Raw genomic sequence first — 17,559 nt, forward strand, 5'->3', positions numbered from 1 at the left:
CTGAGTCCAGATGACTACAACTGAAGCTTTTTCTACTATGGAACACGCCTGGACGAATGAGGGATTACACCGACATAATAATAAAAAGTGTAATAACATTATTGACTTCTACACTGTCTAGATATATGTGATTTTTAAAATTAGTTTATTCTGGCTATTATATACTGTATATATTAGATGGTAATGTTATCTTAACCCCAGAACTATGGACTTTAGGCAAGGCAATTTTCTTCTGTGCAGGGAGGGCGTGCCAGCTCAACTCACACTCAAAGCAGTGCGTTGTTGTTTTATTTATTCTTTATACACTTGACTCAACTTGCTTCCATGCAGCGTCAGAATTCAGTGAATATTTGAGTAAATGAGTGACAGGTTCTGTTTGTGTGGGCGCTTGCACGTCCAGTGGAGCTAAAAAAACACAAACCATTTACATCTCACACACAACATGTATACTTCCTGTGAAAAGACTGTGGACAGGAAGATCAGACTTTTCATGTAATAAAGTCAAATTAATCTCACTCCAGTACAGACAAATTGTATTGCATTGTTGATTTCTATTGAAAATGTAGAAGCTAAAAATGGTAGTGTACTTTTGCTCTGTTTGGTGGTATGCCAGGTCATTTCCCCCCTCTAACTACAGCGTGTTGTCATTTTATTTAATACTCGTGTCTGGATGAGGCCTGCACAAGCTCACATCCATCCCCAAGTGCTTTCTATTATTAAACATCTGTTCAGTGTCCGCCTTTGATAAGCGTGCATAAACAAAATATACTCTTACGGCGGGCGGGGTAGACTTACATATTGTATTAAAAATGTGCCTCCAAAATGCTTTACGTTCCCAAAGAGCAGATGTCGAATGTAAAGAACAGTTTTTTAAACAAATAAACGAGTCACGGGGAGAAACTCGAGCTAATTCGGCCGCGGCGTCACGACATGAGTTTGTGAATAAATCAGCTGGTTTAAGGCGGGACGGGCCCATGTGCTGAACACATGTGTCCGAGGCCTGTTTGAGGTTAGCCCGGGCACACGGAGGTTAAAGTTCAGCTCCACGATCCTCACGCAACACTCTTTCAGTTCGCTTGAGACATCTGTCCCCTCTTCATGTAATGTGTGTAAAGAAATTACATATGACAGAGGAAAATGCCCGAAACATAACCATATTCTATAGCATAATCTGGCTGTGAAATGCAGAAAAAAAAGGGCCACAAAAGCTGAAAGGACTTTATTTATCATTACGCTTTATATTTTGTATATATTTAACTTCATGATAAAGAAATACCGTATTTAACGGACTATAAGTCGCACCAGCCAAAAAAGTGCATAATAAAAAAAATGACACACAAGTCGCACTGGAGTATAAGTCGCATTTTTGGGGGAAATGTATCACTAAATCACTAAATCCATTGAATTCTTCTTCCTCTGTGTCACTTCTAAACAACTCCACAAACTCCAGAGGTAGAGGAAGTGCAGATTCTTCTTCTGCGTCGCTTAGAGCCTAGAGCGCCCTCTTGTGGTTGCCAGTGTGAAAATAACGAATAATATCACATATAAGTCGCTTTGGAGTATAAGTCGGCCAAAACTATGAAAAAAGGTGCAACTTATAGTCCGGAAAATACGGTAAACAATAAATCAATAAGTCAAATTTGACTCATACAATAGTTCATAAAAAGCCTCTTGCACACTGACACACTTGATCAAATCCCTTGAACTTAAAAGCACATTTTTGTTCTTAAACCTAGAAACGACCCTGTAAATATGACAGATTTTGTGATTGTTATTTACTGTCTATAGTTGAACCCGTGCTTTTACTTACAGTTCACATTTTGCGCATTAAAGATTCCGTTTGGCCCATTCCTCTGTCTCGCGTTCTTCTCTTTCATGCCTTCCTTCGCACACACCCTCGTCTTCCTGCTCCGTTTCTTTTTAAAGTTAAATATCCCACAGCCACACATTAGACGGAATGGCAGCGTTGCATCTATTTAACATCCTATTGTCCTCTTTATATTCCGCACCAGTGTTTTGGGGCATGTTTGAAGCATTTTTTGAAGCCCTATCAGAGATGACATGTTTTGTGCATATTTTCAAACAGACTCCTTTTGTAATGCAAATGTCCGCGGCCCCGTCAATAAGCGGAAAGGGAGACGCACGCCGCTCGGATCGCCCCCAAACTTTGGCGGCGCAGGAGTTTTGACTGCTCTGAGGGTTTGTAATGCTAACCGGTTTTGATGGAGGGGTTGTTTAAAGGGCCTCGCTGACAGCCGCATACGCACGGACGCCTTGTGGGTTCTCACGCTCGGGCTTTAGCCTGAACGCGCTCTGTGCAAACTTTACTGCAGCTGAAGCGTTGTGTTTTGGGCGAAAAAAGAGGGATTGGGACAGTTACGTTGACGTGGCATAACGGTAGAATTAAACAAACACGCGCACAAATCACTTAAATAATCGACTGAATGGTAAAAGGTGACAAAGATGCAATGAGAAGGAAGTCAGCAAACTTTAATTCATTCAATGTGGTACAACAGTGGCTCTTGACTCCCCCTAGTGGTGGAAATTAACATTAGTAAGTAAATTGTGTTTTTATAGGACCTTTCACAGACACAAGTCACAAAGTGCTTCACAAAACACAGAGTAAAATGATAAAAATACAAAAAAAACATTAGTACATAATGATAGATACTAACAATTTAGGCTACAATTTAGTAAGTCAATATTACTTCATTACAATAGCACTTAATATTATTTTGCCCAGTGTTATGTTGTGTTTTTAAAAAAAAAATCTGACTTTTTTTTAGATTCAGAACTCTGAACTTTCTAATTTTATCAGTTATTTTATCTTTATTTTTGATTGCATGTATTTTATTCTCCTGCTGTTATTTTCACATTGTGGGTGGAATAAAGGTTCTTATCTTATCTTTATAGCTGCATTTCACACATGCGCCCACACTAAGGAATCACAACATTTCCAATTTTTCCTTTTTAATTATCTACTTATTAATTGTATATGGGCATCAACTTTTACCATTTCAATATTTAGACTGATCTTATTCATTTTTGATAAAGTTCCTCTGACAGGTCGGATGACTCATTGAACTAAAATGCAGTTAAGTTTTGTATATTTAAGTACAAAAAAATATTAAGACTGTTATTATCCAAGAATAGCTCATTTGTAGGTTTATAATTTCACTTCCTTTTTCACAAGGAAAATTACCCAGCAAACACTGAAAAAAACTTAATTTAATGGACAAATAAAACGATCTAAGAGCGACTTTATGCTGTTAGAATGTGGAAAAAGTAGTTTATTTTGTATAATTTATGCGTAAACTTTGTCTGGAATGAGTGTCCCTTGTACATGTGATGTCACTTCCTGTCATTTTATACAGATTTTTCAACATTTTCTCCACAAATACCTACTCGATTGGTGTAAAACTATAATTAATATGTACAACAGGTATAAATACACCAAATAAAGTCAAAATTAGAAAATCGTAAAAACCTGTCATAGGCACTTTAAAGGAGACATATTGTGCTTTTTTCATGCACTAAATAAGTACTAGTATTGAAGTTCAGGGTTATACATTCTACATTTTGTTCATTGTACATTGCACTATTGATCTAAAACGGCTTGACAATAGAAACCGGTCCTCTGACTTCCTGTTTGAACCTGCAGAACCGGTAAGACTCTTCATAGTGACGTTTCACCATCACAAGCAGCAGTCACTGTGTTTTATTTTGAAAAAGTGGCAACACGACATTCTAGAATCCTACATGTGTCACAACTAAATACAGGGGATGTGGGTGGGGATAGGGCGTAGGTGCGAACAGGAATTTTCTGAGCACTCTGGCCACAGTTGCAGGACAATAGAGGATTACTCAAACATGCAGCGATCAATCACTCATATAAACGAACTGTTGTAACAAGATTAAAAGCTCTTTCGAGTTGCATACTTTGTCATCTTTAAAGGGGAGATCTGAAATGACACTTAGCAACTTTTCAAAAACAAAAATGCTGCTGGTTATGGTGAAATGTCACGATGAAGGAAATGAAGATCCGTTTTTACTACTAAGCAGTTTTGGATCAAAATTGCAGTTTTACAATGAACAAACTGTAAAGTTATGATATTTGTATGTTATAGTTCTGCCCTAAATATCTGAATGTTAAAGACATTTTTTGCTTTTTTCAAACATTTTCATTCACATTCATCTGCCCCTGTCTCTGCTCCTGTCTCTGTTCCTGTCTCTGCTCCAGTCTGCCCTCCTCCCTCCCTCCACTGCCCCTGTCTTTGCTCCTGTCTGTCCTCCAAACCCTCCTCCCTCCCTCCTCTGCCCCTATCTCTGCCCCTGTCTCTGCCCCTGTCTGCCCTCCAAACCCTCCTCCTTCCCTTCCCTCCTCTGCCCCTGCCGTTACTCCTGTGTGCCCTCCCCTCTAGTGTCCCTCCTTTGCCCCTGTCTCTGCCCCCGTCTCTGCCCTCCTCCTTTCCTCTTCTGCCCTGTCTCTGCTCCTCTTTCTGCTCTTGTTTGCCCTCCAAACCCTCCTCCTTCCCACCTCTGCCCCCGTCTCTGCCCTCCTCCTTCCCACCTCTGCCCCTGTCTCTGCCCCTGTCTGCCCTCCAAACCCTCCTCCTTCCCTCCTCTGCCCCTGTCTCTGCCCCTGTCTGCCCACCAAACCCTCCTCCTTCCCTCCTCTGCCCCTGTCTCTGCCCCTGTCTTCCCTCCAAACCCTCCTCCTTCCCTCCTCTGCCCCTGTCTCTGCCCCTGTCTGCCCTCCAAACCCTCCTCCTTCCCTCCTCTGCCCCTGTCTCTGCCCCTGTCTGCCCTCCAAACCCTCCTCCTTCCCTCCTCTGCCCCTGTCTCTGCCCCTGTCTTCCCTCCAAACCCTCCTCCTTCCCTCCTCTGCCCCTGTCTCTGCCCCTGTCTGCCCACCAAACCCTCTTCCTTCCCTCCTCTGCCCCTGTCTCTGCCCCTGTCTGCCCTCCAAACCCTCTTCCTTCCCTCCTCTGCCCCTGTCTCTGCCCCTGTCTGCCCTCCAAACCCTCTTCCTTCCCTCCTCTGACCCTGTCTCTGCCCCTGTCTGCCCTCAAAACCCTCTTCCTTCCCTCCTCTGCCCCTGTCTCTGCCCCTGACTGCCCTCCAAACCCTCTTCCTTCCATCCTCTGCCCCTGTCTCTGCTCTTGTGTGCCCTCCAAACCCTCCTCTGCCCCTGTCTTAGCTCCTTTGTGCCCTCCAAACCCTCCTCTGCCCCTGTCTTTGCTCCTGTGTGCCCACCAAACCCTCTTCCTTCCCTCCTCTGCCCCTGTCTCTGCCCCTGTCTGCCCTCCAAACCCTCTTCCTTCCCTCCTCTGCCCCTGTCTCTGCCCCTGTCTGCCCTCCAAACCCTCCTCCTTCCCTCCTCTGCCCCTGTCTGCCCACCAAACCCTCCTCCTTCCCTCCTCTGCCCCTGTCTGCCCTCCAAACCCTCCTCCTTCCCTCCTCTGCCCCTGTCTCTGCCCCTGTCTGCCCACCAAACCCTCCTCCTTCCCTCCTCTGCCCCTGCCTTTGCTCCTGTCTGCCCTCCAAACCCTCCTCCCCTCTAGTGCCCCTTCTCTGCCCCTCCTCCTTCCCTCTTCCTTCCCTCCTCTGCCCCGTCTCTGCTCCTCTTTCTGCTCCCGTGGCCAGGTGTTTGCCCACAGCTACACAGCGCTTCATCTGCAGACCACCAGACCACAGCTGATGTAATTGCTCTCTCCGCTGATCCATGAAAACAGGCAGAGGGCCGGGGAAAAGGGCCGCGCTGTAAAGTCAAGACGGGACAGCGCTACGTGTCAGACCTGGAGTTTTTATTGAGGGTGTGTGTTTAGGAAGAAGGAGGCTATTTTTGTTTGCGCAGTTCTTTCCAGGTGTATGTTCATTTGATCTCGAAAGCATGAAAGGCAGCGAGGGACACAGCAGGAGAACGGTACACCATTAGTAGCACAGTGTTAAAGCAATGAAGATTAATTTATTCATGATATTTATATATTTAAATATATTTATAAGGGGTTAAAGCCACAGCAGGCGGTGGCTCTCTGCGTTCCTAATGATGCAAATGACCCGTAATGTTCCCTTTCCACACAACTGTGTTTGGGGAATATAATATATGCTTTTGTGTCCTTAGAGGGTCACCTAACTTTGAAATGCAAATGGCATATGGTCCACAAATGAGCCATATTGATTAGAATATGACATTATAAGCATTATATAATGTCCACTTGTCATGTGTAACAGCAGGAGAACATGTCCAAGCATTGAGGAAACTTCAACCATGAAATGTGCTGTGGACACTGACCAGATTGTAGCAGGAAGTCATCACTTTTACTTTCTTTTATTTATTACAATTATAAACTATGTGATGGGCAGATCGATACGAATATCGATACTGACTTGGGTATCGTAAAGTACTCCTGATACTCCTGCAAAAATACCAATACTTAAAACTTCTCTGAAATGCTGTTTTTTTAACTTATCTCTTTGTCAAGATATCAAATTGTGTTTCCAGAAGTTGCACTTTTCATTTTGGGCAAAACAAGTTTCAAACCAAGACTGTTTTGATGTGTTGCTGTGGTTGAAATCCAGGTTGTGTTCACACTTAAACCAAGCACTAAAATGGGCTCAATTTAGCACCAATTTTAGCACCAAATAACAGCTAATGCTCCCTCAATATATGACTTACAAACACTTGTCTGTAATGTTAATGCAAAATACTAATACTCCTGTTATAAGGAATAAACTAAACCTTTTAATCCATAGCTCAAAGCTCAACAAGGCTTGAGAAACGGATTATATAACGTATTGTTTTCTCTGCAGCGACACAAAACAGCAAAAGCCAATACTCCTTCATGTTATTCGATAATGCATGACGGTAAGAGCGTTGCACAGTTTAAGCGGAGCAATTTTCCGCTGGAGAAAAGCCCTTATGAAGCGTGTCCTATTTGTTCTTCAGGAAACAAACAACAACAGTAATTGAATAGTCACAGATTGCAACACTTAGCAGATGTTATCCCCCGGAGTTTTCAATGAAGTGTTAGATTAGATGAACGCTTCCTCCCTATGTGGCTAACCTGCTGCTCAGCCACGAGATGTGACTCCATCGTATTATTGAATCAGAGGGAAGGCATCCCACTGTTCAAGATCTAATTATGGCAAACACAATAAACGGCTTGATTGTTTTTCATGTCTCCTTCAGTACACAGCCAGGCATCCGAATGCAGTACTCGAGTATAGGAGGTGATGTTTATGATAAATATATACAGGTATCAATGTACATTACTATATCTATATGGAATGTTGGATTTTCAATAATACACTTAATAAATAAATGAGACCAAAGTTGAAGCATTTGACCATTTTGACAGATTTTACACAGTCCTTTCCCAGGCTTAACAAACTGAAATCTCCCATTTGTTACGGGCCCTTGAGCTCCATCTGAAATTATGACCATCACATTCTAGAATGTAAACGCGGCCTAACTTCCCAGAATGCCATTTTCAAATTAAGTAATGGAATGTGATTGACTGATGCATTATGCAATGACACATTTAATAATTAGATTTAATAATCATTGTATTATTATTTTTGTTTACCAAAAACCTGTCTGTGGCTGGAAATTACCTCTGACAAGGCAGCACAGGCTCGCGGCACTGATCTGACAGAGAGGAACAAACAAAACACCACGGGTCCTGTAAGGAGAATGAATGAAAAGGCATTCTCTATTTGTTAGAGCACTATCATAGAGTCACAGAGAGAGCAGACATATTGGGAGTAATAACACACATGTACATTTAAGGGGGCTGGGAGGACATGTAAGGGGGCTGGGAGGACATGTAAGGGGGCTGGGAGGACATGTAAGGGGGCTGGGAGGACATGTAAGGGGGCTGGGAGGACATGTAAGGGGGCTGGGAGGACATGTAAGGGGGCTGGGAGGACATGTAAGGGGGCTGGGAGGACATGTAAGGGGGCTGGGAGGACATGTAAGGGGGCTGGGAGGACATGAAGAACCACTGAACAAGAGAGACACATGCACTATCCTGATAATTACACTGATATGTTACAATTGAAAAGCAAAATGATTAACTTCACTCGTATCTGTCAATGGTAGAAATAACAATTATAGTCACATCTGGTCAAGTTAATTGTTCATACAAATGATGCCAAATATTTATCTTTTTAAAAAAAAAGATTCTTGATATTAATCCAGCACTTGAAGAGTGTGTGTGAATTAAGCCTGCCTCTTCAGTACATCCCATTTTAATTAATTAACACAATTACTTTTATTACGAATGAGGTCCAGCTGATTGGTCGGGCTTTCGTTTAGAGTCGTTACATCTCCAAATCCAATCCAAACGCCAGTGACACTGACATTTGGAGAATTCCTCATTACCATAATTAGACAACTTTGATGGGAGCTTTGCAAAATCCCTCTTTTCTCTGGCCCTGACGTTGTTTCCACGCGTGTCTCGCGATCTTCAGCTAATGCAGCGAGGCGGCGGATTAGATATGACATTTATGCGGCCATATTTATCCATGACATATACAGAAAATATCCTCCACAGCCAAATACGAAAAGCAATTGAGACTGTATTTACTAACAGAATATAGCGTGACCTCCTTTGGCTAATGTGATTTCCAACCGCTCGTGTTTATGAAGAGGCGGCGGCGGAGAAAGCGAGCGGGCGAGATTGAGATAGAGACACAAATAGACTCGGGCAAGCGGTGATTTCTCTATGAAGGAGAAAACAGACGTCTCCAGCGGTTTATTGATTTTCACAACGGCGCTGATCCCAGTGCTATCCCAGGGTGCCGAGCGCTTCCTTGGACACACGCAGCACCTCAGGCTGCGAGGAAAACAGTCCTCACAACAGGGTCGAATCTGAGGCCGTGACACGGTGTTGTTGATATTCAGGAGCCGCTCGTGTCTACGCTGATCGGGCCCCGGCATCGAGACCGCGGGCCCCGGCATCGAGACCGCGGGCCCCGGCATCGAGACCGCGGGCCCCGGCATCGAGACCGCGGGCCCCGGCATCGAGACCGCGGGCGAGCGGTTAAACGTGGCACTGGAAGCAAGTGAACTGTCCCATTGACTCAGAAATACAGAAATACAGATTCCAGGTTTATTTCGTTGAGCTGGTGAGAAATGGTGATGTGTCTGAGCACGTGACTGAAAGTTTAAATTAATTTATTTGATGGGGAATAGTGTAATTTCATAAATACATGTGCTGTATTTTCCGGACAATAAGTCGCACCTTTTTTCATAGTTTTGGCCGGGGTGCGACTTATATATGATAGTATTCGTTATTTTCACACTGACAACCACAAGAGGGCGCTCTAGGCTCTAAGCGACGCAGAAGAAGAATCTGCACTTCCTCTGCCTCTGGAGTTTGTGGAGTTGTTTAGAAGTGACACAGAGGAAGAAGAATTCAATGGATTTAGTGATTTGGGGTAAAACTGATGCTTTGGTAAACTTGTTAGCATGTTCTTTATGCTATAGTTATCTGAATAACTGTTCATATGTTACGTTAACATACCAGACACTTACCACAGTTCTGTCTGTGCGTCATGTAGCTGAAGGTGTTAGCGTTAGCATACGTACACCTATTCACCATGTTCTCTAGTCTTTTATTATTTTAAACTGCATTTCAAGATAAAATGTCTGTTCTTGGTCTTGGATTTGATCAAATAAATTCCCCCCAAAACTTCAGTGCGACTTATATACGTTTTTTTACTTCTCTATTATGCATGTTTTGGCTAGTGCGTCTTATACTCCAAAAAAAAAAACTGTATAAACTGCTCAGACTGCTGCCTCCGCGACCCAACCCCGGATAAAGCGGACAATAAACTCCACCAGCGAGACAAAACTTTACATGTTTAGACGTTGACAGAAACAACTGATTCGATCTGAAACTGCATGGGATGTTTATTTTTTCCTCACAAATCGTATTTTTGCTCAAGAACTGAATATGTTTAATCCATATTCTCTTTACTGTGTTGTCCCCGTATGGAAATGTGTCCTCTGCATTTGACCCATCCTTCAGTACCATTGGGTCCTGTCAGGAGCAGTGAGGATCCATCTGGTATGACAAATTCACCTGTGATGGATGTTTCGGGACGAGGAAACCCACCCAGACACGGGGAGAACACGCAAACTCCACACAGGAAAGCCTGGCAGCCAAGTCTTTCAAAGTAAAATCATTAACTGTGTATGAATCGTGATAAATAAACATGTCGTCAGTATCCATGCGTTCAATGGAAGGTGGAACTGACATTTTAGCTACGTTATAATGCTGTCTCTTTATGGCAAAAAACAAACAAACAAACAAACAAAGAGTACTGCTGTTTATTTAGCCCCTCCCCCTCTGCAAAGCTCATGATCGTGGCCCCTCTGGTATGACGTGTACCAGCAGGGCCTAATCAACGCTCCTCCGTGTTTATGAAGTTCACGCGCCTTTCCCTCATGTCAGTGTCATGTCAGTCCACCACTTTTCAATGCCACAGCAGAGGAAGTCCTAGCGCCCTCTGCTGACCTTTTGTTCAAACACACTTTATAGCAACGAATGATGTCATACATAATTATTTGTGTTATACTATGGAATATTCCAAGGTGTCCAAAACAGTATAAACCCAAATGAAGTCCTAACATTGACCCTTTTCACGCTGATCGCTTCAACACAGGCGCCGCTGAAGCTCAAACACGGTTAAAGCGCTCATTTCACAGTTTGTTTTGTGGATGCAAACTTGGCGGGTGCTAACAGCATTTGACATTATGGCTGCCAACAACAGGCAGGTTGTCATAATGTTGTGCTTATTACTGTACGTCTCATTGACATTTATGAACGTAACCACAGACATCATGCTGAACAAACTTAACACTTTCAAATGTTTTGTTTTTCTGTTTTATTGGTACTGAATTACATTATTCTTAAGTAATGTAAGTAAGTAAGTATCAGCCTCACAACACAGAATATGATTATGAATACTGTTCATTTATATTTTGATTAGTAGCCAGGTTCGTTTAAAGTATTTTATTTGTCAAGAATAGGTTACACTTTATTGATCAATGTGGAGGGAAATGTTCTCTCTTTATTCTGCATCCATCATTGCCCCGGGGACAACCTGTCATGAGCATCTTAAGGCTTGGTCAGGATCGACTGGAGGACTTTCCCTATTGTGCATTTAGGGCAGAGGTGTCCAAACTTTTTTCACCGAGGGCTGCATTTTGAAACTTATACGGATCAGAGGGCCACAAACAGCCCGACAATTCAAAATGTTGCATTTGACATAGTTTTGATGCACTTTCCACCTTTAATAAGACTTGGAACATTAATATTAGATTGGTATAACATCAAAATAATTTATATTTTCCAATTTTACAGTAAAAAGTAGTACTTGTTGGATGAACTTAGCAGGAAGATGGGGCCCAACCAAAATTAGTTTGAGGGCCACATTTGGCCCCCGGGCCGTAGTTTGGACATGCCTGATTTAGGGTGATGGTTGAAACTGAAGTGCCTGGAGAGAACCCACCCAGGCAACATTTACATCTAAAGCCACGTTTCAACTGGCCCCGATCCTCCAAACCTGAATTATACTTTTTAATAATGGGACCAATCCGAGCAATCGTGTTATCATTGTGCCAGCTCAGTACAACCTCCATAAGTGCTCACAGCGCCACATAAGTCTGTGGCGCTGTGAGACGTGGCTGGAGCTGGAGTAAACAAGAATAAACAGCCTTTTCATTTATTTCCCTTCTATGCGCTTCTACTGCACATTTGAATGCCTCTTTATGTAATGCATAGGTTTGGATAATGTAAAATGTAGAATACACTGGAATATTTTTGGTCTGGATACAAGTGTTGTGCATTGATCCCGATCTCGTCACTTCTTGTAGTAGATGGCACACCGCTGGAACACCAGGTGCCACAGGAGGGCGCTAGAGGAAATGTTAGAGGAAATGCTAGAGGCAAGACATTTCACCCACAATGCCCAGTAAAGCGCTTTGAGTGTGGAAAAGAGCCGTGTAAATACACTGTAATCGAAATACCAGATCAAGTCAGAGCCTGGTGAGAAATGGCTATTGTGTCTGAGTCTTTTTACCTAAATCTGTCTTATCTCTTATCCAATCATCAAAAGCATTCCGGGGAGCACATCGTTCTGGAAGCTCGTACCTCCCACGGCCCGTCGGAATCGCTTGAATAAACCAGTACTTCTCACTTAAGACAGCGGAGACGCTCTCGAAAAACAAACCACGCCAAAGTCAACCAGTGGAAACGCACCTCAACGATGATCCCCTTACACCCACAGCCCTCCTGGTCACTCCACATGGCCTTTTCTTTTTACATACAGCCCCATTATGCACGAAACACGCAAAAGGTGAGCGTGCCAGCCGAGCCGAGCGCTTTAGATCAACAACGCAAACTCATTTCTTTCCGTTTACCAGCCCGACGCGCGCGGGCCGGGTTAACACGGTTTGAATAGGAGGCCGCGCTGACATTTTAGCTGTTTACTTAGCATGCGCCGGCACACGCAATAACAGGAAGAAACAACCCCTCGAAACACATATTTTTTCCGCTTAGCCCGCATAAGGAAAGAGCCACCGCAGTATTACGGGACGTCTCGCATAATAATGGCGTGTCGGAGCAGGGCCGAGCGGGGGCACGACGGGCGGATGTCATGGCAGCTGCTCACCTTTCACTTGGGTTTGTCTTTAATTATTGTCGGGAGGGAACACACAGACCAGCTCATCAACTGGATAAATATTTGACCGCTGTTCACATAAATTGGCGCTGGGGGTTTTGTTTTAACGACGGTCCGAATGACATTATGCCACCGAGTGACGCGGCGCGAATTGGCTCTCGGCAGGTGACCGCAGCTTCGGCGCCGCGTGAGGTAAATTAAAAACTCAGATTTGGGAGGAGGGAAATGAGAGATTTTTATGCACTTCCAGAATTTGTTTAATTACGACCTATGTGGAGGCCTAATCTGGGCAGCTTAGGCGGGGCACGCAATTAATCAAGGAATAGGTGTGTTTGTGGAGCAGGGAGCAAGCGAAGGAGAGCGAGGGATGTTTAGGTCATTGTGTTTTTATTGTTGGAAAGTCTTGTGTCAGAAAAAAGAGCGATGAAAACGGCAAATTCCAAAAAAAGAAAGTCATTATTTTGGTTTTGGTTTGTTCAGGGGAAATCGGGAGGTATAGGGGATAGGGATAGCAGCTGTAGAATAAGATATACCGTATTTTCCGGACTATGAGTTACACCTTTTTTCATAGTTTTGGCCAGGGTGCGACTTATGTTTTTTTCTTCTCTATAATGCTTTTTTTTTTTTTTTCGGAAAATACGGTAATGTAGGTGGTTTTGAAAGGAAAAGTAGAGCAAAAGATAACATGGCTGACCATTCAATGATTAGTTTAAATTGCACTGTTGGACTAGATAAATAGAATCACAATGCAAATATTACATAAAAATACGTAAAATAGTAACAAATAATAACTTTTCTATGGTTCTTTGGTACAATCAATGAAAATTCACCAAAAAAAATCAAACAACTGGAGAGAAAGGTAAGATAAGATAATATAAGGTATTTTGCAGACTATAAGTTGCACCTTTTTTCATAGTTTTTGCCGGGGTGCGACTTAAACTAATATTTATACTTATATACTTATACTCCGGAGCGACTTATATGTGATATTATTTGTTATTTTCACAATTGTAACTGCATTTCATACTCCAGTGCAACTTATAAATGTTTTTTTCTTCTCTATTATGCATTTTTTGGCTTATACTCCGGTGCATCTTATAGTCCGGAAAATACGGTAACCTTTATTTGTCGCAAAATAGGGAAATTTCTATGTTGCAACACAGATCAGGCACAGAAGTATAATAATAAAGAAACAGATTTCTTATTAAAAAAAAACACTAAAAAGATAAAAATAAATAAATAAAGTTACATATTTATTAGCATTTCAATGTCTTTAATTCTTGCTCACTAGTATAAACTCGTTAAATGCACCTTTTTTGGGCGCAGTTTGATGTAGGTGACTGCTGGTGCCTTTGGGAAACGTTCGAGGGCGGTTTACCAACAGGACTTAACATCCTGATTCAATGTGAGAAGGCTCAAAGCAGGACACGCGAGGTACGAAACATCACGCCTCGCCAAATAAGCCCCCCGCCGTGAATTTAGCCACTTTAGCTCATGGTTTATGCAAATCTGCGAAGGATCATACAAATCCACGCTGTCTGACATTTTTGATTATCCTGCCACGTCCCACAACAAAGGCAACAAAGGACAAAAGTATAAGCAGCAAACTTTTTACAGACGTTTGTGTATTTTTTTCCCTTCTTTTTCCCGGAGAATTTGCGGCAACACAAATGACAACAAATGACTTTTCTCTCAGCGATCTTGACAGCGTCTCAGGGAAGAAGAAAAAAAACGCTCAGATCACGTAAAGCGGCGCGCGCAGGCGTTAGCGCTGTCACCGACTTGCGGCGTCGTATCACTTGTCACAATAATGGCGGAGTCACTAATATGCCTGTGAGCCTGAGTGGCGTTTGTGTAATGTTAAGTGGCAGGTATTAGCTCATAAATGTCAGAATGCATAATGTGTTTGTGTTGTGATGCAGGATTCACAAAGAGCCGAGCCGCTGAAGAAGGCTATAATATCATCACTCGAGATTCTATTTATAAAGCCGCGTTTCAACTATATTATCTGAGCAGCAGTCACCGGCGTCCACTGTATATCACACCGCACGATGCATCAGGGTGTTAGTGCTTCCGGAGCAGTGAAGCGTGCACGTTACAAAGTATGGATGTTCAGAGATTTATTTTATTTTTTTCCCATAAACTTTGAAACTACTGAAAGTAATGGCAGTGATTTTGAACCTGAAGTGGACTTTAATTCATTGTAATGCACATTAAAGTCCGTATGACAGGTCGGACGACTCATTGAACTAAAAATGTAGTTAGTGTAGTTAGAGATAAATATATTTTAAAATTTTGCTAATTTTTTTTTTTTTTAAATGTTATCACAGAATAAAACATTTTTAAGGTTTATAATTTTACTTCCTGGTTAGGATTGATGACATCACACTAGGAAATTACCCAGCAAACACTGGGCAAAAACTTGTTTAACATCACAATTATAAAAATATAATTATGAGAGCGCCTTGTTGAATTAACAGTTTAGTGCAGGGGTCCCCAACCACCGGGCCGGGGCCCAAAACCGGGCCCCGGGCCATCTGCTACCGGGCCCCAGAGGCAAATGCATTTTTTTTTTTTTTTTTTTAAGTCTGTTGCTAAGTCTCAATATTAGATGTATTTTAATCAAGAAAATATAGAGTAAATTACTCAAACATAAGGATTTTAAAAGAAATCTTGTGATCGTACCAGTCCTTGCGAGGAAAAAGATTGGGGACTGCTGGTTTAGAAGATCGAAGAAGTTGTTGTGTAAATTATGGATAAGTTTTGACTGGAATGAGTGTCCCAAGTAAGTGTGACGTCACTTCCTGTCACGTTTCTACAGATTTTTCGACTTTTCTCCACAAATACCTACTCGGTTGATGTAAAACTATAATGTCTATGTATTCATATACACCAAATAAAGTCAAAATTGGAAAATCATAAAAACCTGTCATACTGTCATTAAAGCCACTAGGGGCACTTTTCCACTGGATCGCTTCAGTAGTGGCTCAAAACATATGCAGAACACGGCGATGTCTTGCGTACTTTTGGCTTTCGAGCGAGATGATTGGACAAGAGAGAACGCAGACTCGGGTGAAATAAAAGACGGCACAAAATCAGATCTACGAAAAAACAAAATTCTAGCTTGATCTTGTCATAAACCGCCTGACCTAGCGCACATTATCATCAGCGGTTTCCTCTTTAACGATGCACGTCGCTTGTGTTAATGAAAAAAATATTATATTCCCAGCGCATAATGCATCCAACCTCAGCTAAACCCAATGCATAACATGAAGAGGCGCTAAAATGTGGGGTGAGGTGCAGAGACGTTACATAAATTCAGATAAATGGTCTTAAAAATACTTAATTGTCCCCTTAGGAAAACGTCTCTCCTGCAGTTTTCTCTTCCTTTTTTTGGTGCTGCTTCAACTAAACATTAATTAGCATTTTAATTCAGCACATTTCCTGTCAGATGCCCTTACCGAAGCAAACCTTTACCTCGGCTTGAAAGACCCTCTGAGACGGTTTGGTTTTATACCATGTCATTAATAAAGAAAGTCATATTTTTTTAACTTCACGCATCTTCACTTCCAAAAAATCTTAACAAGTGCGTCGCTGTATCAACTATTTGTTTGTTCTAAAAACTTGGAAGAAAGTCTTTCATATAAACCCACAAAACTATTTATCAGAAAAATCTAATCACCATCTGCTTTTTTGAGTTTTCATCAGTGCGCCAAAAAATACAAAGTCCGACAGTTTTTGACCAATAAAAGGTTTAAATGTTTTGATCAAGCCGCCTCAAACAATTCCAAAAAAGAAAAAGAAAGAAAGAAAAAAATCCCTCTGACTTTGCCATAATGCTATTAATCATGCGAGGGCGTCGGGGTTCAGCCGGAGTCACGGTCAGCTTCAAAAAGACCTTACTTATTAACTTCTGCTCACTCCGGGCTGACGCTGTGTAAAACGTTTGAAGATTTGATCAGGTACAGGTGCCGTTGCCTCGCCGTTCAAAGCCGTGGCGCATCTCGCGATCGGCCATTCAACTCCCGGCAGAAGGCCAAGCGCGGGTCACGTTTAGCATTTCTGTCGCACCGCGGAGAGAGAAAAAGCTCATTAGGTGTAATTACGGGTATTTTGTTCTTCCCCACGGCCGCGTTTCCTTTTAAGAAAAAGCCTGGAAAAAAAGTTTTTTACGCTGCAACTCGACGCAGCGGTTTGTGGAAAGTCTGCGGTGAAATGAGAGGTTTGTGGTGGCGGTCACAGGTGGAGGGACGCGAGAAAGTTGCTGCGTTTAATCCGATTTTGACTGTGGGAATTATGCCTCAATAATATTAATAACATGCATTTTTTTTATTGGTTTGACGTCTGTGTAGTTTTTTTTGTAATATTATTCATACTGCTGTTAACCAGGTTTAATTGTGCATGTAAAAAAATACAGGTGAGGAAACATGTTATAAATGTAGTCAATGGAAATCCAGTGATTAAAGGAACCCAATAAATCATTAGCAATTAAAGTAATAATTCAATATTGGAGCAGATACTCTACAGTGGCCAGACCAAACCATTAAAGAATATTTTAATGTTAATTTGCCTTAACTTGCTTTCATATTGTTGTATTATTGTGAAATAATAAAAATTAAATAAATCACAGGCCTCAAGTCTTTTCTCATCATCGGTCGCTTGTGATTTAGATCAAAATCAAACTTTCATCTGCAAAAATCTACAATATTTTTTCCTTTTTTGTGTGCAATATTTGTTCTGACAGTAACTGGCCATGTATGTCGCTGATTGGCCAATCCACCTGCCAATCAAACCCGACTGAATTCGGACACACATGACCCGACTCACATCTTCATATTGTATATTCTGTTTCCCGGGAAAACATCT

Source organism: Eucyclogobius newberryi, unplaced genomic scaffold (assembly GCF_026437365.1).
Source record: "Eucyclogobius newberryi isolate DKJ021-1_F unplaced genomic scaffold, fEucNew1.0.hap1 SCAF_2, whole genome shotgun sequence".
Classification (NCBI taxonomy): domain Eukaryota; kingdom Metazoa; phylum Chordata; class Actinopteri; order Gobiiformes; family Gobiidae; genus Eucyclogobius; species Eucyclogobius newberryi.